The 13,798-nt window shown below is 43.7% G+C and overlaps 2 protein-coding genes across 2 annotated transcripts in view; both read right to left on the minus strand.

Moving 5' to 3' along the window:
• Nucleotides 1-13,798, minus strand: part of FOXP1 (forkhead box P1) — a 579,941-nt gene that overhangs the window by 527,904 nt on the left and 38,239 nt on the right. The window lies entirely within an intron of this gene.
• Nucleotides 1-13,798, minus strand: part of EIF4E3 (eukaryotic translation initiation factor 4E family member 3) — a 187,176-nt gene that overhangs the window by 617 nt on the left and 172,761 nt on the right. The gene's annotated exons all lie outside the window — the stretch shown is intronic.

Genomic DNA, 13,798 nt, shown 5'->3' on the forward strand with positions numbered 1-13,798 from the left:
TTCTTAGAGGCAAAAGAAAAAAAAGAAAAAAGGAAAAAAAAGGAGACTTACCACAGTACAATTAAATATTTTTTTGTTTTGTTTTCACAAGAGGACTATCTGTGCAACAGGGTGGGGGAGGGTTAGAAAACAAACAGAAAAAAAAAAATGTTTGTGTTGTGTTAGGTCATTCTCTAACAAAAGATCTAAAATGGAATGCCAAGGGGAAACCTGTTGTGTAGGGCTCCAAAATGATCCGGACATTCATACGGTTCATCCTGTGCTGTCCACGCTTTGATTTCCAATAAATTTGTTTCCTTTTTAAATGACAGCTTGCTGTATTTATTTGCTCACTATCTTTTTCTTAATTTACCCAAGGTGAGTCTGCCATAATGATTACAAATTTGAGGTCACTCAAAGAGAAAGACCACGGTGCTTTCCAGACACTGAGATGCCAGGGAAAAGAAAAAAGGCAACGGACTGTGTGCTCGGATTTTTTCCTTAGAGACTCACACACCTAAAAATGCAGATCCCCAACAATGCAGGCACTATTGTGGTTTCTTTTTTGTTCTCTTTATAAAAACATGTTTGTGCTTACACCTCCCGGCACTCCGTTCAGTGTTAAATAAAAACAATTCCAGTAAATTGCTGACAAACAGGTAATACAAGTAAGAAAGAATTCCCTAACTTTCAAATTCTCAGCTCAGGGGAAAAGAAAAAGCTGAAGTAAAAGATGTCCCCAAAGTCATCTGGTAAACAAGCTTTCCCAAAGAGAATGTGAAATGCATAGCAAAACAGACACTTAACTAATTTTAAACGCCTAATTATATACCGCCTAAACAGAATTATCAAGAGATTTGATTGACTTCTACAGAGCCATGATTGCCATCAAGCAAACTCACAGAAATAATAAATAATGTTTGACCTTCTAATGTCCTCAAATATTAGTGTGTGGGGCACTGGCATTCCGTTCCAATACCGTCAGGGAACAGAGGTCACGAATAATTTGAAGTTAGTGAGTCGGACTCATTTACCTTGATTTATGTAGAGAGTCCAATTGGAAGAAGCACTTAAACTGAACAAACAAAATTATAAACTTAGAAAGGGGATGGCTACCTGAGCCTGAAAGAAAGAGGACTATGGTTTGCCGGCGCACAAAATGCGTGGTACTTACGACAGGCTTACCCAGAAGAAAGAAGAGTGCCCAAGTTCACAGAACTTACGAAGTCAAATTGTGGCTTGAAGGCAGGGGTTAGGTGGGGAAGAGGGAAGACAGAGGGGTGCGCTTGACAAGCTGTTTTCTACAGAAGTCTTCAAGCCTCAAGGATCTTTAACACTCGCTAAGTATAAAAGGTTTAACTCAGAGGAGGGCTAAGCTGAAGAAACAGTCCTGGTTTTCAGAGAGACCACCACATGACGGGAAACTTCCCTGTGTTACCCAAGTCTCCTTTGTCCTGTGGAAAACTTCGGCAAACTGCCTGAGTGAAGGGACACTGTAAGGCCAGAAGCCATTCTTCACGAGGTAATTCCTCAAGAAATCAGGACTTACCATTCCCCATGTACTGTGCGAAGGCCTTTGTAAGCACTATCTCATTTATCATGACAGCCGTACAAAGGAAATGTGGTCATGACTCTAGTTTTACAACCAGAAGGCTAAGATGAAGCCATTTAGCTACAAGGGGCTGCCCCTTAGCAGGATCAGCATTTGAACCCAGCACCACGGGATCCCACTCTGAATGCAGAGGTGGCTTGGGTCCTCCCAAAAAGCCCCACCATCCAGGAAGGTAGAGGGCAGAGGGGCTGAGCTCACTTACACTCCTATTGTCATCTTGCCCCTGAACCGGAGCCCCAGCGTGGAAATGAAAATGGATGGTGGCTTTTTAATCATGATGTTCTCCAGCCCAATTTAAACAGCACAGCCAGAACTTGTTCACTTCCTCGTGTTTAACTCAGAGTCCAGGTGTGAATAACACCTTTGTTCTTTATTTCCACTATCTCCACCTCGGAGGAGGGACAAACGTAAATAAATATAATTTCTTCCGGGCCCAGAGCTCTCGGTGCAATGCTCAGGTAAAGCACAAGAGATAGCAGTTCAAGTCGAGGCTTAGGATTCAATTCTTGGGCCCTGATGAGATGGGATTTACAAAGCTGTCATTTCCCAAGGTCACCCGGGAAGGGCCTGTGGCTTACCCACCAGCCCGGGCAGCTGCCTGGCCAGCCGCTCACAAGCAAGAAGCCACTCGGCTACCTGCCTGGCTCAGTTACAACAGAGAAATAACTGTTGTTCTAAGGGAAGAAACTGGAACCCTCCAAAGGAAAAGGGCTCAGAGCAATACATTTCCAGTCCAGCCTGGCCTTCAGGGAGGTCTGCCTGAAGAACAACCTGGCCAAAGACAAAGCAGGAGAAAGAGAGAAGGAGGAAGAAAGAAAAGAAAGGATAGAGGTGGGGGGGAGGGGAGGAAACACTGCCTTGCTAGGAAAGAGGGAATAAATAATACCAATGTTCTCGGGACAATCCCTTTTTCTAGCATTTCCCTAATGGCGCAATAATCTTGAGTGTGATCATTCAGGCGGGGACTGATGCATCAGCTCTGATGGACGTAAAGTACAATCTTCAAGCCAAAAGATGCTTGGGATGGGCCAGCAAGGTGAAAGTCACATGGAAAGTCCTGGACTGGGAATGTGTATGTGTGAGTGGACAGAACTTTCAACCATGGTGTCCTCTAGACCCGTTATTTTATGTGACTCTATTATTATGAAAACACAGGACACGTGAAATTTACAGCCCCAACTATGGCCTGTTTGTCCTCTAGCATTTCAGAATATGACAGAGCAAGAGACGGTCATTTATGTGATTTCCAAATGCTTGATTCTAGTTCCTTTTTATTTATTTTTATGAAGTCCCAGGTCCTACAGGTTTCCACAGAATGTACAGGCAGCCTGCTTTTCCCCCGTCCTGCAAAACCTGTTCCCCAGTCCCACCCAGTACAGTAAAGAAACTATAAATGCAGTCACTCAAACACCAAAAAAAAAAAAAGGAATGGTGTCACAACCAAATCCACTTCGTGGATGCTTATCATCTTACAGTCATTTTTTATCTAAAACTGTTGGCAAAACAGGTCCTAGCTGAACAACTTTTTAACAAAATCAATTTGTGGGGTGCCTGGGTGGCTCAGAGTGGCCGACTTTTGATTTCAGCTAAGGTCATGGTCTCAGGCTCCTGAGATCAAGCCCCACGCTGGGCTCGTGCCCAGGGCAGAGTCTGCTTGAGATTCTCTCTCTCCTTCTCCCTCTGCCCCACTCTCAACTCACTCTCTCTAAAATAAATAAATATTTTTTAAAAAAATTAACTTGTTGGGCGCCTGGGTGGCTCAGTGGGTTAAGCCACTGCCTTCAGCTCAGGTCATGATCTCAGGGTCCTGGGATCGAGTCCCACATCGGGCTCTCTGCTCGGCAGGGAGCCTGCTTCCTCCTCTCTCTGCCTGCCTCTCTGCCTACTTGTGATCTCTCTCTGTCAAATAAATAAATAAAATCTTTAAAAAAAAAATTAACTTGTTATCAGTCTGAGTTTCCTTAAGGTAGGAAATCTAAATCTACAAAAATAACTCGCTTATTAAAACTCTCAGTGGTGCCAAAACCTCCTCCCAATCCATGCCTTACTGCGCCCCGAGATGAAAGAGGGTGGAGCACCTTTTTTTCATACTGAATTTGGCAGGAAAAGTAAAAGGAAGCTTCTTCTCCCAGTTCCCCACCTGCCCTGCCCTCCCCTTCCACAGAGAGAGAGAGAGAGAGAACAGAAAGTGCCTTAAGCAACAACTAAGTTTACACTGGCCACTCGAACCAAGTACCTAGCAATAACTTCATGATGTGTTTTTAAGCATAAATTTTGGGGAGACAGAATAGGATGTACTGAGGTATACATACTTCATCCTTGAAAGAAAACAAAAATGAGTCATATCTAAGTAATTCAAATCAAAGCACAGGACCCTGGCAATACGTTTTGCTTGTATAACCAGAAATAAAGACTTCTGAATCTACCATTAGTTAAGGTTATCACACCAGTTTGAAGAAAGATTCTTAAACAGTCAGTGAGAACTCAATTGCTATAAAAGTATTTTTGATTTTCATAATATGAAATAAAAATACCATACTGCTTCAGTATTTCCTGTTAATTAGGCAAGGTGTATTCTAAAGGTATGTACAGTTGACTGTTGAACAAAAAGGTGAGGGGGGGGTGTGGTTAGGGGCACTGCTGACCCCCTGTACAGGTGACAATTCAGGTAGAACTTTGACTCCCCCAAAAACTTGACTACTAATAGGCTGTTGTTGATGGGAAGCCTTACTGATAATAAAAATAGCCGATTAACCTGTATTTGGTACGTTGTATGTATTACACAGTGTATTCTTATAATCAAGCTAGAGGAAAGAAAATACTAAAAAATCGCGAGGAAAATCATTTATGGGAGTGTAAAAAAAAAAATCTACTAAGTGCACTGTACAGTTCAAACCCATGTTGTTCAGGGGTCAATTTTACATTCTATAAGGACTTTCAAACTCACCCTTTCCTAGCTCTTTAATTCAGCAGAATGCTTTTTTTTTTCTTTTAACATTTTTTTAAGGGACAATAGCATGGGTTGAGAAGATACGCAAAATACCTCTTGACAAACTTTAAGCTCAGTCTTTTTTTTTTTGGATGAATAAAGTCTTCAGCTAATAAGAAGTGATCATTCAGACTCAAATAGAATAACAAAACCCCAGATTCCTTTTTCAGAACCCACCTTGCTCAAAACAGATCGAAGGCGGTTGTGACCCATACCGAATAGAGGAAAAGCCTTAAGCCTCAGTGTCACAGGAAGGCCAAGTGTTCTGAAGGAAAAAGACATGATTACTTGTCTCTAGAGTTAGAAAGCGGCACCCTAAAGGTAGCTGAGTCAGTCCAGCAGCTTTCTCTTGAAGGCAGTCACGCTCATGTCACGTGGACAAGATCCATTACCTGGTTTGCCGAATTAAAAATGCAGATTCTAGGCTTCATCTCTAGGGAATGCAATGCAGCAGGTCTGGGATAGGGTCAGGGGAGCTGCGTCTGAACAGTGGCCTGCAAGTGACACAGAGGCAGACCCCGGAAAACAGAGTGTGTTTTCCCACCAGAGCCAGGGACCAGACTCCAACTGGCCCTTTTCTAGACCGTAGTTTTGTCTCATTCTCATGATTTTTTTTTTTTCCTGCCGGGGAAGAGGGGAGCAGAGACCCTACATGAGGAAATATGAGTACTCCCTGGGTGTAGCCAACAGCACTGGCCGGGATGGGGACACCACAGGGCCAGAGCAGGGCCAATCAGAAGTCTGAAATACTTCTCCAAGGAGCTTGGACCAAGCTATGGTAAAATCACACCGTCTTTACGCTTCACTAACACCAAGGCAACTTCTGGGGCTTGGAGGAGAAGCGGCGGGGAGGCAAGCAAAGCAGCTACTCATCTGCTGTTCCCTTAGTGGGTCTGTTCCCAGATGCCACATACCGTGAGCACCCAGCCTCATTCTGCCAGCGATTTCCAGGACTTCCAAAGGAAACTTTAACTCTAAGTCATTTCTACCCGACATGCCAACTGCAGAACCAAGCCATCAGATAAGATGCAATGTCGCCAGACAAGAACATAGTAGGTCCACTAAGAACTCAGAGTCAGCAGGTTGTGGCCCAACAGCAGAGGGCGAGTCTGCAAAGAGTGCAAGGGGGTGAGCAGGGAGCAACAGGGCTGAGCAATGACAGGGCACTGCCCAAGTTCGTGATGGTTCTACTGCCGGGGTCTGCTCCCTTCAGAGCTGTGGCTGTGTGCCAGGGTTTCCCAGCAGCGTTGTAATAACCACCGTACCTACCCTTCCCCTCTCTCCTTGGCTTGTCTGCTAGCTATCTGTGAAACCCAAACTCCCAGCAACAACACGAAGCGTACAGACAGAAATAAGACAGAACCCTCATCCTCCAAGTCTCAGGGACCAAAAGGGACCTTTGGGGGCAGTCACAAGGGGCCATCTGCAGGCTGTCAAGGCAGCCCGCAGGGAGAAAGAAAAATAATTCAGAGCCATGACACAATGAGACACAAGAAAAGTGACATCGAGAGAGAAGCTGCCTTGTTTCCAAAGAGTTCCAGTTCCCACTTTCCTCTATGGATTCCATGAAACAATTCTCAATCATTGCAACCAATTCCTGTATGTTTCTTATAACCAATCCCTGCAAATATTATTTTTTAAAATATCTTGGGCCAAAGAAGGAAAGTTTGGGGACTCTCACTAATTCACTGGCAACCCAGGAGCTGAAGAAGTCACCCACTCTTACCTCCCTTACCCAAGTGCTGAGACTGACAGTGTCCTCACTCCAACACCGGGTCACCGTAGTCGGCCACCGCGAGAGGCTTCTTTGGATGCACTCCGAATTTAGTGCATAAGACACTCCGAGCTACTTGGAAAGGAGACAGTACTAAAGTCGGAAGGACTCCTTTTCTCAACCACACTATGAGTCATAAATAAGGAGCTTACGTTAATCACTTAAGCACTTCTAAACTATTCCTTTTCTTTCTTCTTCCTTTCATTAATTAATTAATGGGGGGGGTCCTTGCTCCATCTTAGAGGTGCACAGGAAAAACAGGTTCCAGGGGAAAATGCCTGAACGTAAAAAGCATGGGTGTTTGAGAAATGAACAGAACTCTAGCAAAGGCGTAACGAAGCCTTCCGCCACCCTAGGGGAAAGGTCCCATTGACGCATTACTGTGGGCTGCGATGCAAACCCGCTGTGACTATGGTTAGTCTGGGGGAGTAACAGAATGGAGTAGATGTCCTGCGCACAACATACCAAGTCTCCCAATCGCAGCACATGCCCTGGCCAGCGAGGAGGACGGTCACGCAGAGCTGCAAGTGACTCACCTCCCCGCAGCCTCTGCCCCTTGCCCACCTGAGCCCTGGAGGGGTGGTCTGGCAAGGACCCAAGGACGCAATACGCAGAGCAGGAGAGGCAAGCACAGCACAGCCCGAGCGCGCGGGAGACCGCCAGATGGAGGGCGCCCCTGGGGTTTTAACTTCCCTGAAGGTTCTGACCAAGTTCTGGGCACGGAATTAAACAAAGAGGCTCTAAAAAGCCATCCCTGCAGGGAGTGTAAATGGTGCACGGCCAGCTCGCCTGCCGAAAGACGAATGATAAGGAAGAGCCGCAGAGCAGCCAGCGAGGCAGACTCGGTTCCAGCTGGATTCGGGGTCAAAAGGTGGCTGAGGCATTGCCTTCCCAGAAGACGTGAGTCACGAGGAGAGTCTGAAAAGGAGGCTAGGTGGTGGATTTGTTTTTCTCCAAGGCCCCGTGTGGGCACTGGCTTAGCCATATGTAAAGGAGCACCAGAAGTGAACAAAGGATGTGGCCGTTCTAGAATGACTGGAGGATGCAAGCTCCCTGAGGGCAGCAGAGGCCGAGTCAGAGCAACACAGTGTGATGATGGCACAGCTGGAGGGGTCTGAGAGGCCTCATTGGGTCTGGATGCTCGGATGGAAGATGGTGCACAGGAGTCGAAGTGCAGGACTTCTAGAACCAAAATGGTACAAAGCACAGCCCCGGCAGCCACTCTCCGTGTGAACTGCTTGAGCCTCTGAAACTCTCAACTACCTCATCTGTGAAATAGGGACATCTGTGAAGCACCTCCCTCCCCAGTCTATTAAAAAAACTTTCAGGAGGGGGTCAGGGGTCAGGCAACAAGCAGTGCACCGGCCAAATCCCTCCAACCATCTGCTTTTCATAATCTGCAAGCTAGAAATAATTTTTTCATCCTAACAGGGTTGGCAAAAAATGAAAATAATAATATTCAGTGCCATGTGAAAGTGATGTGAAAGTGACACGAAAGTGAATTTTAGCGCCCATAAATAAAGTTTTATTGGAACACAGCCACACCCGGACATTTACATATTACCTGTGGCTACTTTCACACCACAACAGAGTGGTGGAGACTGTCTAGTCTGCAAAGCCTAATAAATTTACAACCTGGTCCTTTACTGAAACATTTGCCAACCCCTGTACTAGCCGACAGAAAGCATTCCACTACTGTCAGCTAAGCCTCATTCTGTAAGTAAGGAAACTCAGAAAGAGAGACATTATCTTCTTTTTTTTTTTGAGATAAAATTGACATATCATAAAATTCAACCTTTTACATTGTACAACTGCATGGTTTTTAGTATATTCAGAGTTGTGAAACCATCGCCACGGTCTAAGTTTAGAACATTCTTACCACCCCAAAGAGAAACCCAGTCCCCTACTCCCCAGCTGCCAGTACGCACTAGTCTACTTTCTGTTTCTCTGGATTTACTCTATGTGGACACTTCATATAAAAGGAATTACACAATATGTGGCTTTATGTGTCAGGCTTCTTTCAGTTACCATAACATTTTCAAGTTCTCCCAGGTCTCAGCATTTGTCAATACCTCAATCCTTTTTATGGCCAAATACTGCTCCATGGTATATCCACAGCACGCCTTGTTTATCTATTCACTGGCTCATGGATATTTCGGTTATCTTGACTTTTTGGCTGAGTAATTTGTCTATTAACATTAATACACATTTTTACCTAGGTGTGATTTCATTTCTCTGGGGTATATACCTAGGAGTAGAACTGCTAGGTCAGATGGTTAACTCTTTGTTTAACCTTTTGGGGAACTTCCAAAATGATTTCCATTTTACATTCCTACCAACAATGTACAAGGGTTCCAACAGCTCTACATTTCCACCAATACTTGCCATTGTCCATGTTTTTTATTGTAACTAACCCAGTGGGCATGAAGTGATATCTCACTAAGATTTTGGTTTTCTTTGCCTAATGACAAAGGGCACTGGCAATCTTTTCATGTATTCGTTGGCTATTTGTGTATCTTCTCTGGAGAAATGTCAATACAGATATATTGCCCATATTTTAATTGGGTGGTCTTCTTTGCTGAGTTGTAAGAGTTCTTTATATATACTAGATACTAGACCTTTACAAGATATATAAGTGTCCAATTCTGTGGGCTGTCTTTCACTTCCTTTTCTTTTCAAAGATTTTATTTTTATTTGCGAGACAGAGACAGAGGGAGCATGAGTAGCGGGAGGGGCAGAGGAAGAAGCACACTTCCCGCTAAGCAGGAAGCCTGACGTGGGGTTTGATCCCGGGACTCTGGGATCATGACCTGAGCAAAAGACAGATGCTTAACTGACTGAGACAGCCAGGCACCCTGTCTTTTCACTTTCTTAAGAGAATCCTTTGAAGTATGAAACTTTTTTCTTGCACAAAAGATACATTTTTAATATTTTTTTAAACTCGAGTCCAATTTACCTATATTTTTTTCTTTTTTGCTTTTGCTTTTGGCGTCATTTCTTAGAAATCATCACCCAACTCAAGGTCATGAAGATTTACTCTTAAAAGACCTCTAGGAGTTCTGTATGTTTAGCTCTTCTATCAAAGTCTTTGATGTACATGCTGTGAAATAGGGGTCCAGCTTCATTCTTTTACACATGGATATGATATTGTCCCTGTACCATTTGTTAAAGAGACAATTTTTCCCCCGATGAATTGGTCCGGCACCCTTGTTGAAAATCATTTACCATAAATGTGTAAGTTTATTTCTGGACTTCCATTCTATTCCATCAATCTATATGTCTATCCTTATTCTAGGACCACCATTTCTTGATTATTGTAGTAGGTTTTAAATTCCGGAATTTCAAGTCCTCAAACTCTGTTCTTTTTCAAAAATGTCTTGGCTATTCTAGATGATTTACATTTCCCAAGGGCTTTTAGGGTCAAACTGTTCATTTCTTCAAACAAAAAGGACACTTGGAATTTTGATAAAAATTGCTTTGAATTGGGGAACCTGGGTGGCTCAGCTGGTTAAGCCATTGCCTTTGGCTCAGGCCATGATCCCAGAGTCATGGGATCGAGTTCTGCACCAGGCTTCCAGCTCTGCCAGGAGTCTGTTTCTCCCTCTGACCTTCTCCCCTCTCATACTTTCTCTCTTTCTCTCTCATATAAATAAATAAAATCTTTTAAAATAAAATTGCTTTGAATCTGTAAACCAATTTGGGGAGGACTGCCATCACAACAATATGAAGTCTTCCGGTCTATGAACATAGGATCTCTTTCCATTTATTTAGGTTGTTTTGAATCTCTTTCAAGAATGTTTCATGGCAGGGTCCCTGGGTGGCTCAGTCAGTTAAGCGTCTCCCTTAGGCTCAGATCATGATCCCATGGTTCTGGGATGGAGCCCCACCTCGGGCTCCCTGCTCAGCAGGGAGTCTGCTTCTCCCTCTCCCACTCCCTTTCCCTCTGTGTGCACGCTCTCTCTCTCTTGCTCTCAAATAAATAAGTAAAACTTAAAAAAAAAAAAAAGAATGCTTTGTAGCTTCAGTGTACAAGTATTATACTTCCCTTATTAAATTTATTCTAACAATTTTTGATGCAACTATAAATGGGAATGTTTCACATTATTAGTATAAATTTTAATATGGAATAGTAGAAAATCAATGGGTAAGGGTGCAAGAAACAAGGAGCGAAGCCTAGGAGAAAGCAAAGGTAAAATTACAGCTGGAATTCAAGGAGATACAACATTCATGCCAGACTTCAAGTTCCCTGAGGGCAGGCACAGGGTCCATCTTCGGTATCCTGTACATCCAGCACATAGAGGTTCTCAAGAAATGCCTGTTGAATTAATACACTTCTCTGTACTAGCAGCAAGCACTTAATCTGTATTTTCCATCTTGGGCAATAAATATGCTCACAAGTATTAGTTCCTTCAAGCCATAGGTTGGTTATAATGGTGTGGCTTGCAGAGATCACGGGTATATTGAGGCAAAATTTTCACATGCAAGAAAACAAGTTTGGTGACGCATCTCCACCAGTTGACAAGTGCCTCTCTAGTTCTCCCAGCAAAAACGGTAAAGAAAATGTCAGTAGACAAGGAAGAGAAGAAGGGTAACCGGCAGAGGAAGCATACATTTTGCAAACCACGTTGGTCCTCTAGACAACCACCTCAACAATGCATAATGACACCCAAAAGTAATACAAGCAGTGCCACAGAAGGTGCCAGACCAACAGAGGAAAGAGGGCGAGAGAGGGGGCAAGAGGCAGCAACCAATCTAGTCTGCAAAAGGGAAAGTTGAAATGCGAGGCCATATACGGTATTTGTCACTACTGTAGCTTTCCTGTGATGTCAAGGACAATGTATAATCAATTAAAACAACAAACTCTCACCAAGGAGAAGTTGACTCTGTGTTATGCCACCACCACGCAAAGTGTCTCACGTACATAATCTCATGAACTTCTTGTCCCCATCCTGCGGCAGCTAATGCTATTGTCACCATTTTAGGACAGAGGAAACCGAGACCTAGAGGTATTAATGTAACTGGCCCAAGATCTATCACCCCAACCACCACAGCTGGTGTTCAAATCACCTAACTTCAAAATGCACATGCTATGAAAATGTGTGGAAATACAGATATAAACACCTACTGACATACTTACAAGTAGAGCAAGTTATCTAATACCCTGACAGTTCCGAGTTCTAATACCCTCGTATTCGTTAGGAATTTGATCCCGCCTATCTGACACTTTGGAAAGAGGCAACCGTCTTTACTCGTTTTGACTCGACAAGCTGAAGGGGTATGAAATTCCTAACAAAAACGCTGCTAATATTGTGGCACTAAAACCACACATCATGTAAACCTGGAAATTATACTGTATCCTGCAGCCATCAAGTCAATGTTGAGTCAGAGTTCTCAATCTGTCATAAACCTGATATGGAACTTTAGAAGTACCCTCTGTCTTCATAAATCACCCGGCCCTAATCTGCAAAGCCATTGCCAAGTCTAGCATTCTACCCATTCCCTCTCCTTGTAAGCTTTCAGTTATTGAGTAATCAACTTTCACTCGTGCCTTTATCAAAGCAACTGGCTGATTATAGTTCTCAGCCCAGGTTAAAAGAGAAGAAGACTGTCTGGGCATATTTGGAAATACCCTTGATCCAAAAACACCATTTCTTCAGTCAAGAAAAAAAGCAGGGTTTGGGGGGTTGGGCGTAAAGATCTGCTTTGATAATGTGCATCCTGAGCCCCTTTCCCCCGGGGCTGGTCCATATCCTAAATCATTTCCTTGCTTTCACATAGTAAATCTTCTGCTAGATGTCTAGATATGCTGGAGATCAGGTTACAGTGTGAAGGACAAAAGATAAAAACAATCTGCATACTTCCATCTGGTTCTTCAGAACCAAGTCTAGAGACTGGGAATGTGAGGAGAGAAGCACGCTACTCTCGTTGCTCTGCACAACAGATATCATAAAATGTCACAGAAACAAATCTTGCAAGAGAATCAGAGATGTTGGAATGCGTAATTAACCAAAATTTTCTCTGACAGCATTGGGGGAAAAGAAAAAAAAAAAAAGAAAGAAAGGAAAAAAAAAAAGAAAGACCTGGCCAGTAAACAGTAAACACAAGGTTGCCTCTATTCCAAGTGCAGGAAAAGTTGAGACCAGACAGATATATTAGAAAGTCCACAGGGCAGAGATGCTCTTCTTATTATCAAATGACTCCTGTTTAAAACACAAACAATCCAAAAAAAAAAAAAAAAACCCACAAAAAACCTTCTATATATTTATTAACACCGTCCTGCCTCGTTTTTAGCACTCGAAAGTCAACACCAGAGGTTTGACGCTCGTCAAACTTCTCCTTCGCCACATGGCACTGGGCCACGCAAGACGTATTTTCAATATGAAAGAAACCAGAAGGTCCAATACAAACACGGGTTCTCCAATATATAAAATTTAAGAAAAGCCAGGGTCTGTGCAGAAAACATTAAACCGGTTTATATATCAAAATCATGAGGCTTAAGCAGAAACGCAGCATTAAAATAATTTACAAAATGGCTCAACGATGAACATTTTCCTCCACGAAAAAACAACACCCCTAATGTTTTTCATATGGCACATAAATTTAACAATACCTGCAGGAATATTTTCATTGGTTGAACCAACACCATAGGTCTTTTTAGCTCTTAAGCATATTACAATTCTTGCCTTTTTATAGCATTTTTGTTGTTGTTTGCACCCAATGTAATAAGCTTTTGAGAACAAGAAACAAACCACAATAAAAAGAAAAAAGGACTACCCTTTGTAACTGCAACTTTCACAAGAGGGGTTGGGGGGAAGCGATTCAAATCCAGTTTTTATAGCTGCTATCTTGATGCAATTAGTGTAAAATAATTGTCTGCCCAGGCCAAAGAAGAGGCTAAGTTGAGGCACTTGAACGCATTCCCGAAAATGATTTCCCTGCCTCTCCCTTCAGCCCGCTGCAGCAGATGTTGGCTGTTAAGCCGCGCAGACGACACAGTTCATGACTTTTCTGAGACGGCTGTGTGCCACATCTGCAGTTGATGAAATGGAGAGCAGAAGTGTGGCAGACACACAGAGGAGAGTGTGAGAGAGGCAGGCAGGCGCAGGCTGGGCCAGAGGAACTGTCTTGAAGGCTGGCCTAAAAATAGACACACGCTCACACTCCTCCACCCTCCGCATCCAACCTCATAAAACCGGGCCTGCCTGTCCTATTATGGAGTCAGCCTATGGCAGACACTTCCTGCATCCAACCTGGGCTGCGGAGAACGCGAGAGCGTCGAGGCAGGAGTGGTGGGAAGCAGGCTGTGCAGCTTCCTCCAAGTGCAGCTCCGCTCCCCGAGCCTCGGTAGAACTGGGCTGTGGTCCAAGTTCAGCTGGGCCCCCAGAGAAAGGCAATGCTTGTGTTTAGCCCGCACAATACTGACATAACATTAACAGATTTACAT

Source organism: Mustela erminea, chromosome 1 (assembly GCF_009829155.1).
Source record: "Mustela erminea isolate mMusErm1 chromosome 1, mMusErm1.Pri, whole genome shotgun sequence".
In the NCBI taxonomy this organism is placed as follows: domain Eukaryota; kingdom Metazoa; phylum Chordata; class Mammalia; order Carnivora; family Mustelidae; genus Mustela; species Mustela erminea.